The sequence below is a fragment of the Myotis lucifugus genome, unplaced genomic scaffold, assembly GCF_000147115.1.
Source record: "Myotis lucifugus unplaced genomic scaffold, Myoluc2.0 scaffold_8, whole genome shotgun sequence".
Taxonomy (NCBI): Eukaryota; Metazoa; Chordata; class Mammalia; order Chiroptera; family Vespertilionidae; genus Myotis; species Myotis lucifugus.
In genome coordinates, this window is record NW_005871056.1 from 9,551,894 (window position 1) to 9,570,673 (window position 18,780).

Here is an 18,780-nt window from a genome sequence, read left to right on the forward strand (position 1 = left end):
CCCCTGGGTAACCACAATTCTACTCTATGTTTCTCTGAGTTTGATTATTTTAGATTCCACATGTAAGTGAGATCATGCAGCCTTTGTCTCTGCCTATGGCTTATCCCACTTAGCATAATGTCCTCTAGGTTTATCCACGTTGTTGCAAATGGCAGGATTTCCTTCCTTTTTAAGGCTGAGTATTTCATTGTGTGTATATATCCCACATCTTTTTTATCCACTCATCCATCCACAGTATTGTCCCCTGACTCTTCCCCTGCCCCCAGAAAGTATTTTTCTGTTATGAGTCATTGCTTTTTGTAGCTTTCCCAAATAATTTTATAAATTTCAAAAGTTTATATGCCTGACTGGGACTCATGAAATAACAAAGTACAGTTCCCCCTGCAAGGAAACAAAAGCAGCAGACATAATGCAAGGCTCTTTCAATTGTTTTGCGTTTTCAGGAATAAGAGTGACTGTATACTCTTTTCTTTATTAGATGGTAATTTGGTGAAATTTTCATAGGTTTTTAATGATTTATGGTTTTTTGAGAAGTTTTCTTAGGCAACATTCCACCAAATTAGCTTTTCAAAAGTCATAGCACCATGTACAGCTTTAGCCTGACATCAGTTTTGTTTTAAAATTAGAATCAGGCGGAATGTGGCTTCCTTTCTAAAGCTAAAATTTATGTTGTAAGTAGAGCTGTAAAACACTTATGTACTGGGTTTTCATTGCCTTTAATTAAAGAGTGATTACACTCTTGTTGAAAAGTAAAATTATGTATTAAATGATGAAACTTTAAGTTGTAATAAAAGTGAAAAAAAGGGAAGGAAAAGAAACGTCTTCTCTGATGAAGGCTTTACAGGAATAGGATTTGTATTTAATCAGAATGACTCTCTAGGACCCTTTTCTGATAATGAAAGCATGGAGTCTTCACCTAAAAGAAGCAAGTGGAATTGTTAAATATTTCATTTTTTGTCATCAACTAGGTATAGTGCATTAATTAATATGAAATACTTTAAAATATATATTTTTTTTATTGATTTCAGAAAGGAAGGGAGAGGGAGAGAGAAATAGAAACATCAATGATGAGAGAGAATCATTGATTGGCTGCCTCCTGCACGCTCCCTACTGGGGATTGAGCCCACAACCTGGACATGTACCCTGACTTAGAATTCAACCATGACCTCCTGGTTCTTAGGTCGACCACTGAGCCTGTATAAAAAGATCACAGGCTGCTAGACCGGATGTTGAAATGACTGGTGTGTAATGTTTTTAAGGCCTTCATTTTTGTCAGCGTAAATTTCCTTTAATTATTTTCCATTTCCTATAGGATTTCATTTTTAGGTTTAATGTACCAAGCCAGTATAAAGTTTTACAATTCAGTAATTCTGGATTTCCAGTCATCTAAGATAAAAATGGAAATGTGAAATTTAGTTAAGACAGTTAATTTTCCTCGTCTTTTATATCTAAGGCTTCATCCTCTTTACCATCTTCTGCTTGCTGATTCTCTTAGCCGACAGGTAGATACCTTTCCTGTTCCAGGTACACACTTAGCTGACAGTGGTCTCTGAAGAGGTGACTTTGAATTTGCTCTTGCAATACCTAGTCGAGATGAACAACCTGGTGGATATAGAGAGTTTCAGGAAACCTCAAAATCTTCTTCTTCAACAATCTTTTGTAGATTGTGGTAGGCAGCAGTGTGGGCCTCTGAAGCGATGCTGTGAAATAACATTTGAATAGTGATACATTCTGAAAATATAGTCTTTCTAGGCTTTATTTTCTGCTTTTCAAAATTGTCAGTCATTTCCTCCAGAGGATGAGTTATTCGAGTAGCATCCATTGTCACTCTCTGTAAGTTCATTTCTGCCTGTGAAATAACACGTCAGTCAGATGGGTTTCGCCGAGTTAATTGTTTAGCTTCTCAATTCCTTGCTGTTAATGTTGCTTTTACGTCAGCTCTTTTTGTTTTTATAATGGTTCCAAAAGCTTTCAATGGTTCAGCTACTTTAGCTTTAAGTATTTCAACCTCTGCCTGTTGGTAATCCTGAAGCTTGGCAAACTCACCAGCACAGTTTTTCAGGCCTTGCTTTAAATGTGGGGGGTCTCTCAGGGGTGGGGGACTTTTTTTCTGCCAAGGGCCATTTGGATGTTTATAACATCAACATCATTCTCGGGCCATACAAAATTATCAACTTAAAAACTAGCCTGCTATATTTGGTCAAACATTTCATTAACTCACCCCTAATGCCTTGGCAGGGCCACACCAAATGATTTCACGGGCCTTACATGGCCCTCGGGCCGGACGTCCCCACCCCTGGCAGGCATGCAGAGGTTCACCAGCAGGTCTGCGTGGTCTCGCAGTCCGGCAGTTCCCTGCACATACACAGCAAAGCTTTGGCACAGCTCTTCTAGATGCTTCTCTGCGTTGGTGACAGCATCTTGCAGTTGTTTGGCTTGAGCATCTGGTTTTCCAAACTGTGCCTCAGCACCTTGCCCTGAGCACTGCCAGGACCCTGGACTGGGGCCAGGCTCGGGGCACTTGGGTGTGCTGGGGCACCAGGAGGCCGAGAACTGTCCTCTTATATCTGAGTGAGAGTTTCGCTGAATTTAGAATTTAGGTAGTTATTTTCCCTCACCATGCTGGAGATGTTAGCCCACTGCCTCAGGCTGCTCTTGTGGTTATTGGTCTGCTTGTTCTTTTATAAGCAATCTGTCTTTCCCCTGGGGAATTCTTAAAGGTTTTTCTGCAGTTTCACTATGATGTGTCTACATATGATTTCATTTTTACTTATCCTGCTGGGATTTCTTGTGATTCCTGAATCTGATGATTCATGTCCTTTGTCAATTGTGAAAAATTCTTACTCATTATTTCTCAAAGATTGCTTGTCCCTAAATCTCATATTCAGGATTTCCAATTAGACATAATTTAGATCTTCTCATTCTATCGTCCATGTCTCTAATATTTTTATCTCTTTATCTCTGTGTTGCCCTATAAGTAATTTCTTTAGATCTGTCTTGCAGTGCATGAATTCTCTATTTAACTGTTTAACCAATTCCACTGGGCTTTCAATTTCAATGATTTGAATTTGTTTCAAGGAGTTTTATCTATCTATCCACTTATCTATCTATCTATCTATCTATCTATCCATCCAATCAGCCTGGTCATTTTTAGTAGTCTGTTTCTTGCTTGAATTTTCAGCTCTCTATTTTACTTTGTTCAACATTTTAAACTTACTTATTTAATATACTGTACCTAATTATTCCAGTGTCTAAAGTCCGTCAGGTATAATTCTACTATTGGTTGTTTCTGAGGATTCCCACTGCGGTTCCTCTTGTGTCTTACACCTCTTTGCAAGCTCCATTTGACTCCCCGAGATCTCTAGGGACCTCCGGGCCTGGATTGAGGGTGTGCTCCTCCAGAGACAATTAGCTTTGGCCTCTGCCAGGTGTCGCAGGGCACTGCTGGCCGGAGACAGCTTTAACTTCTTGGGGTTTTCTGGACTGAGGAGATAATATAAATTTGAACTCATATTTTCAGAGTGCAGGGCTATGGTTATGAGTTCAGCAGAATCTCCATTCTGTTATTTTCCTTTTCCCCACTTAGATACGAGCCTAAGATTAAATTACGGATCTAAAATGGTTGAGTTATCTTTTCTTCCTTTGATGGTGGGCAGATTTTTTTTTCTGGCCCAACTTTTCACTATAGCCCTCTCCCATAACTTCTGTGTTTGGGAGACGAGTGGGATAGGGGATCCAATCACACATATGCCATGGCCTTGTCTCCCCCGTTGCCAATAAACCCTGAGACTCCAGTGTCCTGGTGTCAGCAAATGCCCTGGAGCCGCCCTAAGGCAGCACCGACCCTCCAGGCTGGAGGCCCATCTCCTCTTCACCTCTGACCTTTGGAGAGTCCTTGTTTTACTTACTGCAAGTTCAGCTCTGCATTTAAAAAGATTGTCTGAGCCTGGTCAGCATGGCTCAGTGGTTGAGCATCGACCTATGAACCAGGAGGTTGCGGTTCGAGTCCCAGTCAGGGTACCTGCCCAGATTGCGGGCTCAATCCCCAGTAGGGGTGTGCAGGAGGCAGCCAATCAATGATTCTCGCGTATCACTAATGTTTCTCTCTCTCTCTCCCTCTCCCTTCCTCTCTGAAACAAATTTAAAAAATATATAAAAAGATTGTTTGGTGTATTTCACCCAGTACTTTTTTTTAAAACCAGAAGTTTGTTTGTTTTAGAATATCAAATCCATAACATTACCAGGAGTAGAAATTCTTATCAGGATTTTGAAGTATGAGTAGGAGTTCAATACTAGCTATGCCACAGTCTAGCACTGCCTGTGATTGTTTTATATTGTGGACATGTTGCTCAGCCTGTTTTAGCTCTTTGCAAATTCCTTGGACTTGGCACCTGGTTCTAAGCCAAGCTTGGCTTCCTGCAAAAGAGCATACGCATGGCTCAGCCCATGCTGATCCCACCCCAGGCTTCTCTGCCTGCATTTCCACCTTTGGCTCTATTGCCATCACTCTTCCAGGTGATGCTAAGTACATGGCCCATCAGCACAGGAACGTGTCCTTAGAGCCTGCCCGGCTGACGAGCTCCTGCCCTGACTCTCCCTTCTCTGTCTTTCTGGAGACATGGACCTTAGCCTCAGGACCCTGCATCCCTGCTGGAAGGCCTGCCCTGCCTCCTTCTCACTGGGAGCCAGGCTAGTCTCTTCAGATGTCAAGGAGCACTTGCGATATCATGCTTAGAGATTTGTTCTCGGGGGTTGTCCCTTCTAGAAAAGAGAACTGTTCATTTAATATTGACTATTAAGATGTTAGTGTGAATGAACTTACCTGACACTATAATAATGGTAATAGCTAGTGTTCATTGAGATCCTTCGGTGCACTAAGCGATTTTTATGGAGGCTCCACACTGAGAGCAGGGCTGGGGAAAGATCACTCTGTAGATGGAGATATGGCCTGGAGTCTGTTGCTGGCCAAGGGGGTATGGAGATGGATTCCAAGGTGTGCTAGGGTTCATGAGAGTCCTGAGGGCTTGGAAAGGGAAGACATCACTGGCAAGGCAGGGAGACAGACAGACATTCATAATTTATTCAGTCAACAAACACTCCTGAGCACCTACTGACTGTCAGGCACTGTGCTGGGTGCTGGGGGTGCAGATAAGAATGAGGACTGGCCTCAGGGAGCTTAGAAGAGCCTGGCACAAGGCAGATCCCTGCACATCACCCAGGAACATCTACCCTAGTCCCTCACTGTACATATGAACGAAATGAGGCCCAGAGAGGGGCGGGAACTGGCTCAGGGTTGCACAGCAAGTACTTTAATCACAGAGATAGTGAGGATGGCCATGAGGAAACAGAGTCTGAAGTGAGGGAGGCCTTGCATCTCTCCACTTCCCTGGAAGTCAGTGTGGAGGCCTGGGGCCAGCCAGACTCTGCTCCCCAAGAGGCGGCTGGGATGGGGGATACCTCCACTTCCCCTCAGTCCCCAGGCAGGGAGGGCCGCTGGCTGAGTGAGCCCTTCCTCTCCCCCCATCAAAAACCCATGGGACAGAGCCTTCTTTATCAGAGTCCAGCTGTGGCTGCCTCAGGCTTCTGGGAGGTGCTGGGGCTGGGAGCGAGGCTCAGGACGGGCTGACACAGGAGAGGAGATAATTTCAATCTGCAGCCTCCAGATTGAGGGAGAAATGTAAACACAGGCTGCAGAGCCAGCAGCATGGGGGTGGGGCGGGTGGGCAGTGGGCACCCTGCTGGCTAGCCTTCCTCACAGAGCCCACTTCGAGGAGAGCTGGGGTGATTTCCATGACATGGTCTTTCAGGGGCATGGGAGGGAGTGGCTGCTTTGGCTGCGGAGGTCTCTACAGGCCAAGCGCGCCCTCAGTGAGACTAAGTGGGGAGAGTCCTGGCCGGACACCAGACAGAGCGCCCTCCAATCCGAGCTCCGTCTCACAGCTAGCTGTGGGACATCCTCAGTTTCCCCATCTGTAAAATGGGGACCATATTAGAACCAGTTTCCTAGGGGTGCCTGATCTTTATTAGTTCTAATAAAAATATTTGTTGGGTACCTGATTTCCAGACACCACTGAGGAACAGAACACAGAGCAGGGACTGTAGGCCCCCTCTCCTCTGTGCTGAGGGTGTGGCCAAAATGCTTGGCCCTGGCACAGAGAAAATGGCCAGAAGATGGATCTATTGGTTGTGATGGTTGTTAACATTAGTTAGTTAATTTGAGCCAGTGCAGCCTGGTTCATCTCCCACCCTCCTCACCCCTTCATAGGCTACTCATGCTCAGCCTTCAGTACTTAGATGCTCCCTCCTACAAGAAGCCTGCCGTGATTTCCCGAGGCTGCATTGTCCCCCTCCCCGCCTCACTGACTCTCCCCCCTTCCCATGCTTCCTTATGGCACTTTCAGGTAACGTGTCTCTGGGGACAACAGTGACATGCTGAGAGGCAGTGTCTTCCACCCATTCTTCAAGCTTTGGGTTTTGTTTGTATCTTTCTCTCCCTGCCCCCAGTTATGGTAAAAAACATACTTGTTACTATCCGCTCCCCCCTCCATGCTGCTAACTGGACATGTGCTCCTGAAGGCAGGGCTGGACCTTGTCCCATCTCTGGTTCCCCAGAACCTGGCATATTGTAGATGGCTACTCATGTTTGTTGAATGTGAATGAATGAATGACTGTGAGTCCTTACCATGCCCCTGCCTTTCAGGCACTGTGGTTGCCCCTTAGAGCCAGAGAAGGGAACTTCTCAGCCCATGACTAAGACTTCCTTACAGGGAAGTCACAGGTCAGCAGTGCAGATTTCTGTAGATGGGGTGTGTGACAATGACCGCTGACATTGATTCAGTGCTCACCATAGCGGGATACTGTGAGGAGCTCTTTACTAGTAGGTAGATCTGATCTTCATCCTATTTTATGAGATAAGAGATAGTATTTTTCCCATTATGTAGCTGAGGAAAGGGAGGCCCAGAGTGGTGAAATATCTTGCCCAAGATCACCCAGCTCGTCAATGTGAGTGGAGTCGGGATTCGAACCCAAGTGGAGCACCTCCAGGGGCACTGCTCTCGGCCCTTCACTGTACAGTCTCCTAGGGGTGTGGGGTGTGGCTGGATGGGCAGGTGGGCACACCCATGTGTGGTCTGGGGCAAGTGCACCCTGGGCAGCTCCTGCCATCCTGGGTGTACCCTGGCTCCCAGCAGGCTTGTTGCTGAGGGTGGCAGAAAGGAGGAGATGTTGCTTTAGGCTTAAGTGACAGAAACGGGTGGGCCGGACGCATGGGCTGTCATAGTAACGGGTGTGGGTGAGAAGCCATCGGCCTGCCCCGTGGGGACCTCGTGAGGTGGGCTGGGAGCTCCCAAGCCTGGAGGGGTGGGGACTGCTTTGGGTCTGAGAGGTCACAGCTTGGCATGGCATGTTTGTTTACAGGCTAATTCGAACACTTTTCAGCTAATGTACCTCCGGGGACCCCAGTGGCATGCTGAGAGGCACGGTGTCTTCCACCAGTTCTTCCAGCCTTTGATTTTGTTTGTTTCTTTTTTCCCAGCTATAGTCAAAGTGATTCTCAGGAAATGATGAGTGCCTTTAGGTCAGAGGAGGAGCCCGTGTCTTTGTGGATGCCGTGTGTGGGTGCACAACCCTGCCACACTTGGCTCCTCCACGTGTGCAAGGCTGTATATGCTCCTGGCAGGGCTCTGCCTTCATTACTCAGGGAGAAAGACGGTTCCTTGATGCAGATTGTCACTTTTTCATCCAGCCAACATCCTCCAAGAACCTAGTCTGTGCCAAGCCGTGTGCTGGGCCTCAGGGATAAAATGGAAAATGAGCCCCAATCCTGCCCTCGGGAGCTGAGAGAGTCAGGTCAGGAAACAGGTGAGGACAGCTCAGGGTGGGCGGGTGGGGGGGGGGAGAGGCTCAGCTGGAGGGATGCACAGAGGACACACCATGGAGCAACTCCACATGCAGCCTGGAGAGAGGGAGCCTACGGAAAGCTTCCTGGAGGAGGTGGCCACTGGGATTCATTTGAAGGATTCATCGAAGATAATTAGGGAAACAAAGTGGGGAAATGCTTTAGTAGATTGTAGATAATGTAAGTATCTGGTAGGGAGAGAGGGCCTGGGGCAGTGGTCAGCAAACTGCGACTTGGCAAACCGCGGCTCGCAAGCCACATGCGGCTCTTTTGCCCCTTCAGTGTGGCTCTTCCACAAAATACCGGCTCTTCCACAAAATACCGACTTCTGCGCATGGGCCACGAAGTTTCAATCGCACTGTACGTGCGCGCCCCCACGTGGTATTTTGTGGAAGACCCACACTCAAGGGGCCAAAGAGCCGCATGTGGCTCGCGAGCCGCGGTTTGCCGACCACGGGTCTGGGGGGTTCAGGAAATACTAAGTAGTTTGGTTTGTATAGAGAGTCATGTGTGTTTGTATGTGTGCATATGTATATTTATATGTGTGAGTTTGTGCATGTCCGTGTGTGTGTGTGTGTGTGTGTGTGTGTGTGTGTATGCATTTGTATGGAAGGTAATGTCTGAAGAGTTATGTTGGAAATTTCTGTTTACGTATTTTCTGTGAAAACTCTTCTGAAGTGTAATGCATGAAGAACATTTGATCATTCACATTTTAGTGTGAACAAGTTTATATCTTTCTCTGAGAAGCTTGGACCCTTGAATGAGAATGGGTGCTGAAAGGCAGGGCAGGCCACCCTGCTGACAGCCATGCTCTGTCACGTTCCATGTCACTCAAAACCCCCCTAGAACCTGATATTTTCGGCCTGTATCCCTCTGAGGTGTAATAACCTAGTGCCCACCTCACACTGCAGGAAGCTGAGAAGCCTGCTATCTGTCCTACGCTCACCTCTGGCTGACCCTCTGGGGGGAGGGACCCTTCTCACGCAGAGATGTGGCCAGGCAGGCACAAGGGTTGAGGACTGGCTCTGAGGGATGAGGCTGGACAGGCTGCCCCCAGCCACATGAGCCCAGCCCCAGCTCCTTGCCCCTGCGCCAGACCTTGCCTGCTCCCAGCTCTGGTACACTTTCTTTGACAGATTAAAATGGTAGATCGCCCCATTTAGCTGTGGCTCTAATAACCCACACCATGTGGGCTCCATGGTGGGCGAGTGGTGAGTAGGAGGAAAAGTACACTTTTTTGGGGGAGAGAGGAAGGTACAAGGATGAGCAATATCTCAGAGGCATGTGTCCTGCCCGCAGAGGGCTTCCTGTGGACATTCAGTGCACTGGCCAGCTGAGCAATGGAGCCCACTGGCCACTCCATTGACTAACTGGCCGGTTGACTAACTGGCCGGCTGCCTGGACAACACTGGTGGCCCCACTGCAGGCACATCTCTGGGATGAAGACTTGGAGGAAGCCGACATACAGCCTCACCAAAATGGGGCTGCCTCTGCCAGGACCTGATGGTTGGAGCTCCTGGGATGGCGAGCTCCACTCTCAGAGCAGAGGGGACCTTCGGAGGGGACCGGGGCTCAAGGCCAGGCCCCGAGCCCCTGAGGGCAGGGCTCTGAGGGTAAGGACTGTGGACAGCATGTTCCAGGCCAGGCAGATGGCATCTTGCTGGGGACACAGTGGAGGATTCACTGGCAGGTGGGACTGTTGCAGCAGATACATTAATAAACTGCTTTGGCCCCACACTTTATAAGGTACCTATGCATTCATTGTCCCTTTTGATCCTAGAACAAGCCTCAGTCAAATTAACTCATTACAAAAGGGAACTTGTCCAGGGACACAGCTGGGAATTGGTGAAGTCAGGCTTGGAATCTAGGCCTAACCTAAGCGCATCTCACCCCATACATCGTGAATCTTTCCTCTAAGGCCTCTGCAGGTGCTGGGGGTCAAAGCCTGGCTAGGCCACTTTCATGCAGAACCTGGGCAAGTTACTTATTTGTGTCTCAGTTTCCTCGCCTATCAGTGTTAATGACAGCACGTACCTATAGGATCCCTGTGAGGCTCCAACAAGGTCACACAGGGAGACCCCGAGTGAGACCATGTGACTGTAACTATTGCCCGAGTGGTGGCTGGCCAGGCTGTCAGAAGAATTGCGGAGATCAGCCTGGATGTGGAAGAGCATGTTGGGGGTAGGTGTGGTCTGGGCACCTAGGGCTTTAGACCGGGGAGAGGGTGCAATGAGCCTGGGCTCTTGGGCCTCCCAGGGGTCCCCTCTTTAAATCCTAAGAGACAACTTAGACACTGGGCTTGATCAGCCACTTTTCCAGAGGCACTCAGCTGGCAGGAACAGTGAAGGGGCATTGAAAACACTGAGTAGTTGGCACATGGCTGGAAGTTGGGTGCGGCTGTTCAGGGGCCTGCAGACTACCTGGCCTTGAGAGGTCCGGAGTCATCAGAGGAGGTCATTCTGAAGAGGTGGACTTACATTTCTGTAGAAGGGCACAGGGCCTCAGACCTGGGGTGTCTGAGAGCAGGTACCCATGCATCCCGGGGCCACACAGTCCTGGTTATGCATGTTGTTCCAGGGTAACTGTTATCAGTGCCCCTTTCACTGTTAAAAGTGGCCTGATTTGGACTGTAAATTAGACAGTCACCCAACTTTGAGCCACAGGCTCCCTCTTCCCTGGCGACGCCTGTTCCTGAGGGTCCACCAGCACCTGGGCTGGGTGAGGCAGATTGGGGGACTTCCATGCCAGGTCCCAGCACTGGGAGCGGGGCAGGGCACCCTCTGAGCCTGGAGGGGGTGGGAGCGGGGAGGGACAGGCCAGCTGGCAGCATGGACACCACATGGCCCGTGCCCGAGACCCACACTGTTGTCACCTGGGTAGGAGTTGGGAGATTTTAGCTGAAACAGATACGAGATATTGGTCTGGCTTAACTTTTCTATTTTCCTGATAATAATGATATTAGTAATCATGATTACTTTTAAATAAGCCCCACCTAAGTACTAGGGGTGTGTGTGTGTGTGTGTGTACATGCGCATGCACATGTGTGTAAAATATTTATATATTATATGTAATATGCAGTTGAATAACATGGGATTTTGAGGTGCCAACCCACGGCATAGTGGAAAATCCGCATATAACTTTTGCCTCTCAATAGTTTACTATTGACTGGAAGCCTTACTGATAACATAAACAGTTGATGAACACATATTTTGTATGTCTTATTCATTATATACTGTATTATAATAAAGTAGGCTAGAGAAAAGAAAATGTTATTAAGAAAATCATAGGAAAAGAAAATGCACTTACAGTATATTGAAAAAAATCCATGTATACCTGGGCCAGCCTTCTTAGTTTAAACTGTATGTTATACAGAAACACGCTTTAAATAGTTCAGTGGTGCAGCGTGAGACCCAGAAGGGGAGGGCCAGTCTTCATGTTCCACCCCTGGGAAGGGGCAGAAGCAGGGTTCAGACCGAGGGCCATTTGACCTCAGCCAGTGTCCTTTGCCGATCCCACCCACTACCCCCTGGGCATCAGGATCAGGCATGTTGTTTGCACAACCTCGCAGCCTAGGCTGGGCTTGGAAGATGAGGAGGCAGGGGAAGACGGGCTGGCTGGGGACCTCTCTGTCCCTGTCTGTCCCTTGCCCTCCTCGGGCCAAGCTCGAGGCCACATGAGGAGTTCCCAAGCTGTCTTTCATCCGGTCCCGCAGTGATTTGTTCAGCATGCAGTGCAAATTTCCCTGTCTCAAGACATGGAATCTGGTACAGCTTTGCCTGGATCAATGTCCAACCCCTTTCAAGTTCTGGAGAAAGTTACTCCTCTCCAAAGTTCAGACCTGCCAGACTCAATAACTCCACAAAAATGCTTGGATGAAAATTGCTCCAAGCAATCCCAGCGGAAAGCCAGCACCTCACCCCTCGTTTAAAGTTATGATCCTTATCATAATTAATTCAATAAAGAAGTAATGTGCTTCAACCTAGGCAGAGAGAATAATTTTCTGTCCTGACTGGGATAAACTTTCAACTGGGGACATTGAAAGTCTGGGTCTGAGCTCTCGCAGCAAGTAATAAATTGCAGACCCGGGCAGCCCGCAGAGCCCCATTTAAGCTGTGGTAAGTAGGCCGCTATTGAGGAGAGGAAGATTTGGATTCGGGTGGGCAGCTCCAATAAATAGCGGAGTGTTGTTTATAAACCCTGCAGTCCCGCTGGCCTCCGCCTCGAGACAGGCGGTAGCATTTGCTTGTTGAAAGCACCAGAGCGTTTGATCCTCGCACTCGGAGGGACCCACCTTGAGTCTTGAATCTAAAATCCATTTCCTCCCGTGATTGAAAGGTAGGATTAGCCTGGCTTCTAAACAGACTAACACATTTTCAAGTGGAGATACTGACTTGGAGACCAAGCCAGCCCAGCCCACACAGTGGCAAGTCCTGCTCTTTCCTTGGAGGTTGCAATGATTGAAGTTCATTCTGGGCTTTATTGGAACACAAGCCCGCCAGGTTTATAGAAATTGCAAGTGTAGCAATTAAAGTCTCTAGAAACAAATTAGAATAGAAGGAAAGTTAGTTATCGTCAAAACAGCGTCCAGTTAGCACATTATAGGAAGAGATAAATTCAACACGCATTGTTTTCTGAGAGTAATTCAATGATGGGGAGGTAGGGTTCTTTTTTAAAAATCTTTTTAAAAAAATATATTTTTTTATTGATTTCAGAGAGGAAGGGAGAGAGAGAGAGATAGAAACATCAAAGATGAGAATGACTGATCTGCTGCCTCCTGCACGCCCCACACTGGTGATCGAGCCTGCAACCCGGGCACGTGCGCTGACTGGGAATCGAACTGTGATCTCCTGGTTCATAAGTTGATGCTCAACCACTGAGCCACACCAGCTGGGCAGGGAGACAGGGTTCTTTAAAGTGATTACATTTGGGAACGTCAGGTTGTCTGACGCATATATTTTGGATACCTCCTTTGTGAACTGACAGCGAGCGTGCATTCCAGAACTCAAGAGGGCCTTTATCGTCCATTCTGTGGGGTGGAAAACAACTGTGCTCTGGGCCCACATTCCATCCTTGGCCTGGAGTGCGCACAAGGATGTACTGTGACCAGGCTCCCTGCCGGGGCAACCGTTCCAAACCTGCCGGCCTGCAGAGTGCCATGTCCAAGACAAACAGCAGTTCTGGAGACGTGAGCGAGCATGCTCATGGATATTATCCATCAAAACACACAAAGTGCACACACTGGACAGCCTCGCCTCCTTCTATAGCATGAAACATGTGAAGGGTCTGTCTTAGGGGAGGGGATGCAGCCCTTTGAACCTGGATTGGGAGGACAGCCCAGGAGAGAGGATGGGCAGCTAATTAAATATTTCAGGTCTGGGGGTACCACCCCTAACGTCCTTTTTGGAGCATGGAAAATATACATAAAGATATAGATAAATCCTATATAGTGAAAGCCTAATATGCTAAGTGTCCGGTTGTCCATTCAACCAATCAAAGCATAATATGCTAATGATATGCTAAGGCCGCTCAACTGCTCACTATGACGTGCACTGACCAACAGGGGGCTGATGCTCTGACTGGTAGGTTAGCTTGCTGCTGGGGTCTCGCCAATTGGGACTGAGTGAGATGGGCCGGACACGCCCTGGAGCCCTCCTGCAGTCCCTCTCCTACTGGCCAACCTCCCACATCCCTCCCCAACCCCAATTGTGCACCCATGGGGTCTCTCAGCCTGGCCTGTGCCCTCTTGCAATCCAGGACCCATTGGGGGATGTCGGAGAGCTGGTTTCGGCCTGATCCCGCTCAACATAGGAGCTTCCCCCTGGTGGTCAGTGCACTCCCACAGGGGGAGCACCGCTCAGCCAGAAGCCGGGCTCACGGCTGACGAGTGCAGAGGTGGTGGCGGGAGCCTCTCCTGCCTCCGTGGCAGTGCTAGGGATGTCCAACTGACAGGTTAGGCCTGCTTCCTCTGGACGAGGCTCCCAGACTGTGAGAGGGCACAGGCCGGGCTGAGGGACCCACCCTCCAGTGCACGAATTTCGTGCATCGGGTCTCTAGTAATAACATAAGGGGCATGGTAATCATGTGCCACACCATTTTCTGTGGGTTTGTAAAGAAATATATAATTTTCTATGTGTGTCTTACCTGTATTTGTGTCACCCATTCAAGGTACAGATGTGAAACTTGAAGCTGATGGTACTTCAGCTCTTGACATGGCCACATATGTCCAGTGCTGGTGACTTTGGGTCTCTTCTTCCAGTCAGTGTCTTTCAAGTGAGAAAAACATCCAGTTTGTGATTTGTAATGCTGGATGCCCAAGTTAAAAAAAAGAAAAAGAAAGAACAACTCAAAAATAGATAAATACTCGGGACTTCTTACTGGCTACATGCTCCTGAGCATCCCCACTCTGACTGTTCCTGGTCCTTTCGGGGTCCAGCCTATCTTTCCCTGGGTCCCTTAAGGGGCTCAGATGTCAGTAGTGTCTGGAGGGTTCTGCATCCCTGACATTGCCTCCCCAATGGCCTTGAAGACTTTCTGGGGCTTTCTCTCTTAAACCTGGGCCAGCACTACTCAGCAGTTTCCGACAAACCCAGTAATGAGGCTGAAAGTGGACACAAAGAGGGGACCCTGGGATAAAAATGCAGGTTAGAGCAGCAGCCGAAACCCACAAAGCTGGGCTTAGTTGCTTCACGACACACGCACTGAGCCAGCGTGTCTGACCAACGCTCACAACCCTTGCCCGCGCCCCCCTCTACCCCCCAATCCCTCTTGGATTGATTAAATTGGCTCAAGATGACACCAATAATTGGCTCAAGATGGGGCTTCGACAGGCCCAATGATCCATATCTTCGCATTCCCTAAAATCAGTCCTTTCAGCTCTGTGTTGGATTTAGGATGGTTTACATTGGCTCCGTCACAAACATTTTAATAAAGTCCCAGAGAAACCGCAAACGGGTGACATCATTGGATGGTGTTAAAAAAAAAAAAAGAGTCCCATTTTGTAAGAGAGAGGCTGGGCCTCTGGAGTGTGATCACGGTCTGTCCGCCTGCTTGGTCATTCAACAATCATCCACTCTAATTAGGACCATAATATTTAAAATGGGGTGTGGCGGGTGTGTGTGTGTGGGGGGGGGGTGGCTGGCAAAGAACATTAGCTAATAAGTAAAAAACAAATATGAATATTTTGACATAAAGTAGCCAAGAAGATGAACGACCGTAGGGCGCGTGTGCAGCCCCAGGGCCGAGGGGCTCGCAGCCCGGCACCAGTGGAGGCGCTTGGAGGGTTAATGTAAGGCCAGCCCCCTCCTCCCCAGTCCCTGGACATAGAGACGGGATGGCTGGACCCTCCAGCCAAGGACCCAAAGGCTGGAGAGGGGAGCAGGTCAGAGCCCAGGATTCTTCTTAGGAGGGCTTCTTGCTCAGGGGTAGGCTATAGGGAATTTTCATTTTCTTTCCTCTGCTATTGTTTACTTGCCCTAAACTTCCTCTAAGGGCTTATATGGATTTTAAAATCAGAAAAAAAATTATTGAGGCTTTTCCAAAAAGTAGTATAGCTATTTTGATTATGTCCAGTGATTATAATTATATATTAGCCTGAAAATAAAAGGCACTATGAATGTTGATGGTGGTTCTCTCTGGGTGGGAGGACGGGGAGAGCCTCTCTTCTGCTGCTCTGCTGGGAATTATTTTTATAGTCGACAAAAACTTCCAAAGGAAAGTAAAGCCCTGAAACCTGAAGAAAATGAATTCATTTCATTTGGACACAGATTAAAATATATATGCGTCCCTCTTCCTTCTGCAAAAAAAATACATGTTGCTGTTTTAGAATTTTATTGTATTTAAAAATCCATTGCACTCGCACGATTGTGAACTTACAAGAAGCAAGATACTTTTACATGGCAGAATCCAGCGTCCTAGCTGAGGAAGGGATATACGCTGACTCCCTGCGTGTGGGGGACCACGCTGTCCAAGGTGAGTGGTTGGGCTGGTGGGTCCCCCGCCCCCGTTTTTGCCCCCTCGGAAAAGGCTGGAGCATTTGATGTGTGTCTCCGTGTCAGCCTGACAGGCTGAAGTCGGGCTGATGTCACGTCGTTGATTTTCCAGAATAATCGATCCATTATGGCCATCACAATTAATTGACTTTTCTGTGACTCAGGGTCAATCTGATGCCAGAACTTACCTTGATCACTTTTTCTAGCGAGAGATTTCAGAATTGTTTGTTCCTTTTCCTTCATAAACGTATTGATAGTTTTTGGTTCACACTGGAAGGGGGATCTGAGGACCTTAGAGTCCATGTAAGAAATAAAAGAGAAGAGCAAAACTGGACTATATGATGTGTGTGTGTGTGTGTGTGTGTGTGTGTGTGTGTGTGTGTGTGTGTGACTATTTTTTTTTAAACGCATTTTGAAAAGGCTGAATCCGGCCATGACTTGCTAATGCCGGGCCTCATCTCACTGATTGAGGATCAGGCATATGGAGAATAGCTGTTGGTTTAACTAACTATACCTAGTAGAAAAATAGGACATTGTTTCTAGTGCTAAACAAATGCATTAAATTTGCAAATGTGAACTCACTGCTTTAACTCCTGTTTGGCCCAACATATTTCTGGGGTTATTCTTTCCTTCTCTCCTCTCAGCCTTATTTTCCTCGGAGAGAAAGTGGGAGGCAGAATGCACTCTGGAACGAGACCGACATGAAACCAAATCCCCTTTCTGTTTCTTGCTGTGTGACCACGGGCAGGTCGCCTAACCTCTCTGAGACCACAGCTTCTCTCGCCTGTAAAATGGAACCAACATCCATGTCTGAGGGTCTTTTAAGAATTGCATGACACAGTGGGTGCACAGCACCCAGGGTGATGGAGGAGGGTGAAGTTTAGAGGCGGAGACCTTGTGGTGTAAGAGAAGAGCTTTGGATGAGGAGTGGAGTCTTCTCTTTACTCCTTGGGGCAGTCTTCTCTCTGGAACTCTCTCTTCCAACGTGTGATGTTGGGGAGGCAGAGGTGTGGACTGTGTGGAGTGGGCAAGAGCCTGGGTCAGGAGCCCAGCAGCCGGGTTCAACCGCTGGCCACATGCACTCGGGTCCCTTCACCTGAGAACGTGTGAATTTCCTCCTCATGAGAACGTGTGATGTGTGTGCAGGCGTCAGCTTTGCCGTGATTCTAATGAGGATGTTCCTTGGGCTCCCTCTGGCTCTGCTGATTTTTGATTTCTGCTTCCCTGCCCTCCAATTTTCAGAGGAAGGCTGACTTTTTATTTTATTCTTCAACATTAAGGTAACTGCAAACATATTGTTGAGAGAAATGAAGAGGTACTTTTGGGGCTTTAGTCTGCAATAACTTAAAGAAAAGGACCCAGAAAAAAAAACCTCAAGGACCCAGCACTGTCTTGATTCTGTACAAATGTTCGCCTCCTTCAAAGAGGCAAGAAGGCAAGTGCTGCCAGATCTGATTGTGCGGACCCGGAGGATCTGATCGCCCGTCACTAAGGCTACTAATCAAATTTCCATCCAATATGCTCGCGCAGGATTTCCTGATCAAACACGTCGCCTGCCCCTCTGCACCCCCATTAGCTAACATGTTTTATATGCAGAGGGGTCATCAAAAGTGTAATTGCCTGAAAGAAACTTAATCCCGCATTCTTGTCAACTCGAAGATCGCTAATAACGCGCACTAGCTGAGATTTTTTCCGACATCAAGAGCGCACCAGAAATTAGGGTCTTGTTCTTAATGTTCCTCTCGGCTAATGCTGAAACCTAGGTGTGCTGATATCTTGTACGGGCCAGGTAAAGATATGAGTTTTCTCTAAAAGTAGTTGGGGTGTTTTTTTTGTGTGTGTGTGTGTGGTTTTTTTTTTTTTTTTTTTTTTTTTGAATACACATTGCTCCCACACAATGCTTAGAAGACTGGATTAGGCTGTGAAGATCCAAGCCCAGTGCTTTTTCAGAGTCGATGTAACTTTATTCAGGCCTCCAAGCTCAGACTTTCCACATGATTATTTACCAGGACATTGCACCCATGTTTGCAGCCACACGACTCCGCTCAGCTAACGTTTTGGCGTGGCTGCAGCAGAGGTTCGCCCGCTGCCTGCCGAGACCGTGCCTCACAAAGCGAAAGCACGGCCCCAGAAAGGGATGATGTGACCGCTGGTTGTAATGTTAGCTCTTACATTTAATAAAGGCAATTGAAGACCTGATGTGATTGGTATATTATCTGAATATATTCTAAACAGGTCAGATGCCTAACATTTCAGCATACTGCCGAGTTTTCATGACTTTTAATATTCCTGTTGGTCAGTTCATCGGGGGATTATTTTCTTGAAAATTGAGATTTCTTTTTTTTTTTAAAGCTTGCTTTCCACAAAGGTGTTTCTCATATTTGGAGCAGATTTTCTGATTCCATTTCAAATCATCACTAAGGGCAAATGTGTTTCAGGTTATCTTCGCTGTGTTTTCTTCCCTTTCGTGAGCAGGTTGAAGCTAGCTTTGGCCTGAGAAGTTGTCATGTTGTCATATCCATGTGCAGACATGTAAGTGTGTCTGCTTGCACACACCATACTCGCACAGACACACCAGCGATGCCTTGCTGGGCCTTGTGGTTTGAATGAGAAAAGGCCCCGGTCAGGCTGGGACAAGCAGGTCAGGAAATTTAACCTGACGCCCCCAACCCCAGTCATCATCGGCCGGGTCTGCAAAGGCCAGATTTGTCAGGGCTCAAGGATTCTTGGTGTCTTGAGTGGCAAAACCGATTTGAGGTCCTGTCTGTTCCGTTCTAACATTTGCCCTGGACTCCTCTGCCCGGCACTGACTCTCCCCCGTTTCGGTGCACAGTGTTCCAGGTTTCCTTGACGGGGGTACAGGGTGAGTGTGATTACCCCTGACTTCACTCTGGG

At 47.8% G+C, this 18,780-nt stretch overlaps 1 pseudogene; it reads right to left on the reverse strand.

Annotated features, from left to right (window-relative positions):
• Positions 1-1,425: 1,425 nt before the first annotated feature.
• Positions 1,426-18,780, reverse strand: part of LOC102417661 — a 71,642-nt pseudogene continuing 54,287 nt past the window's right edge.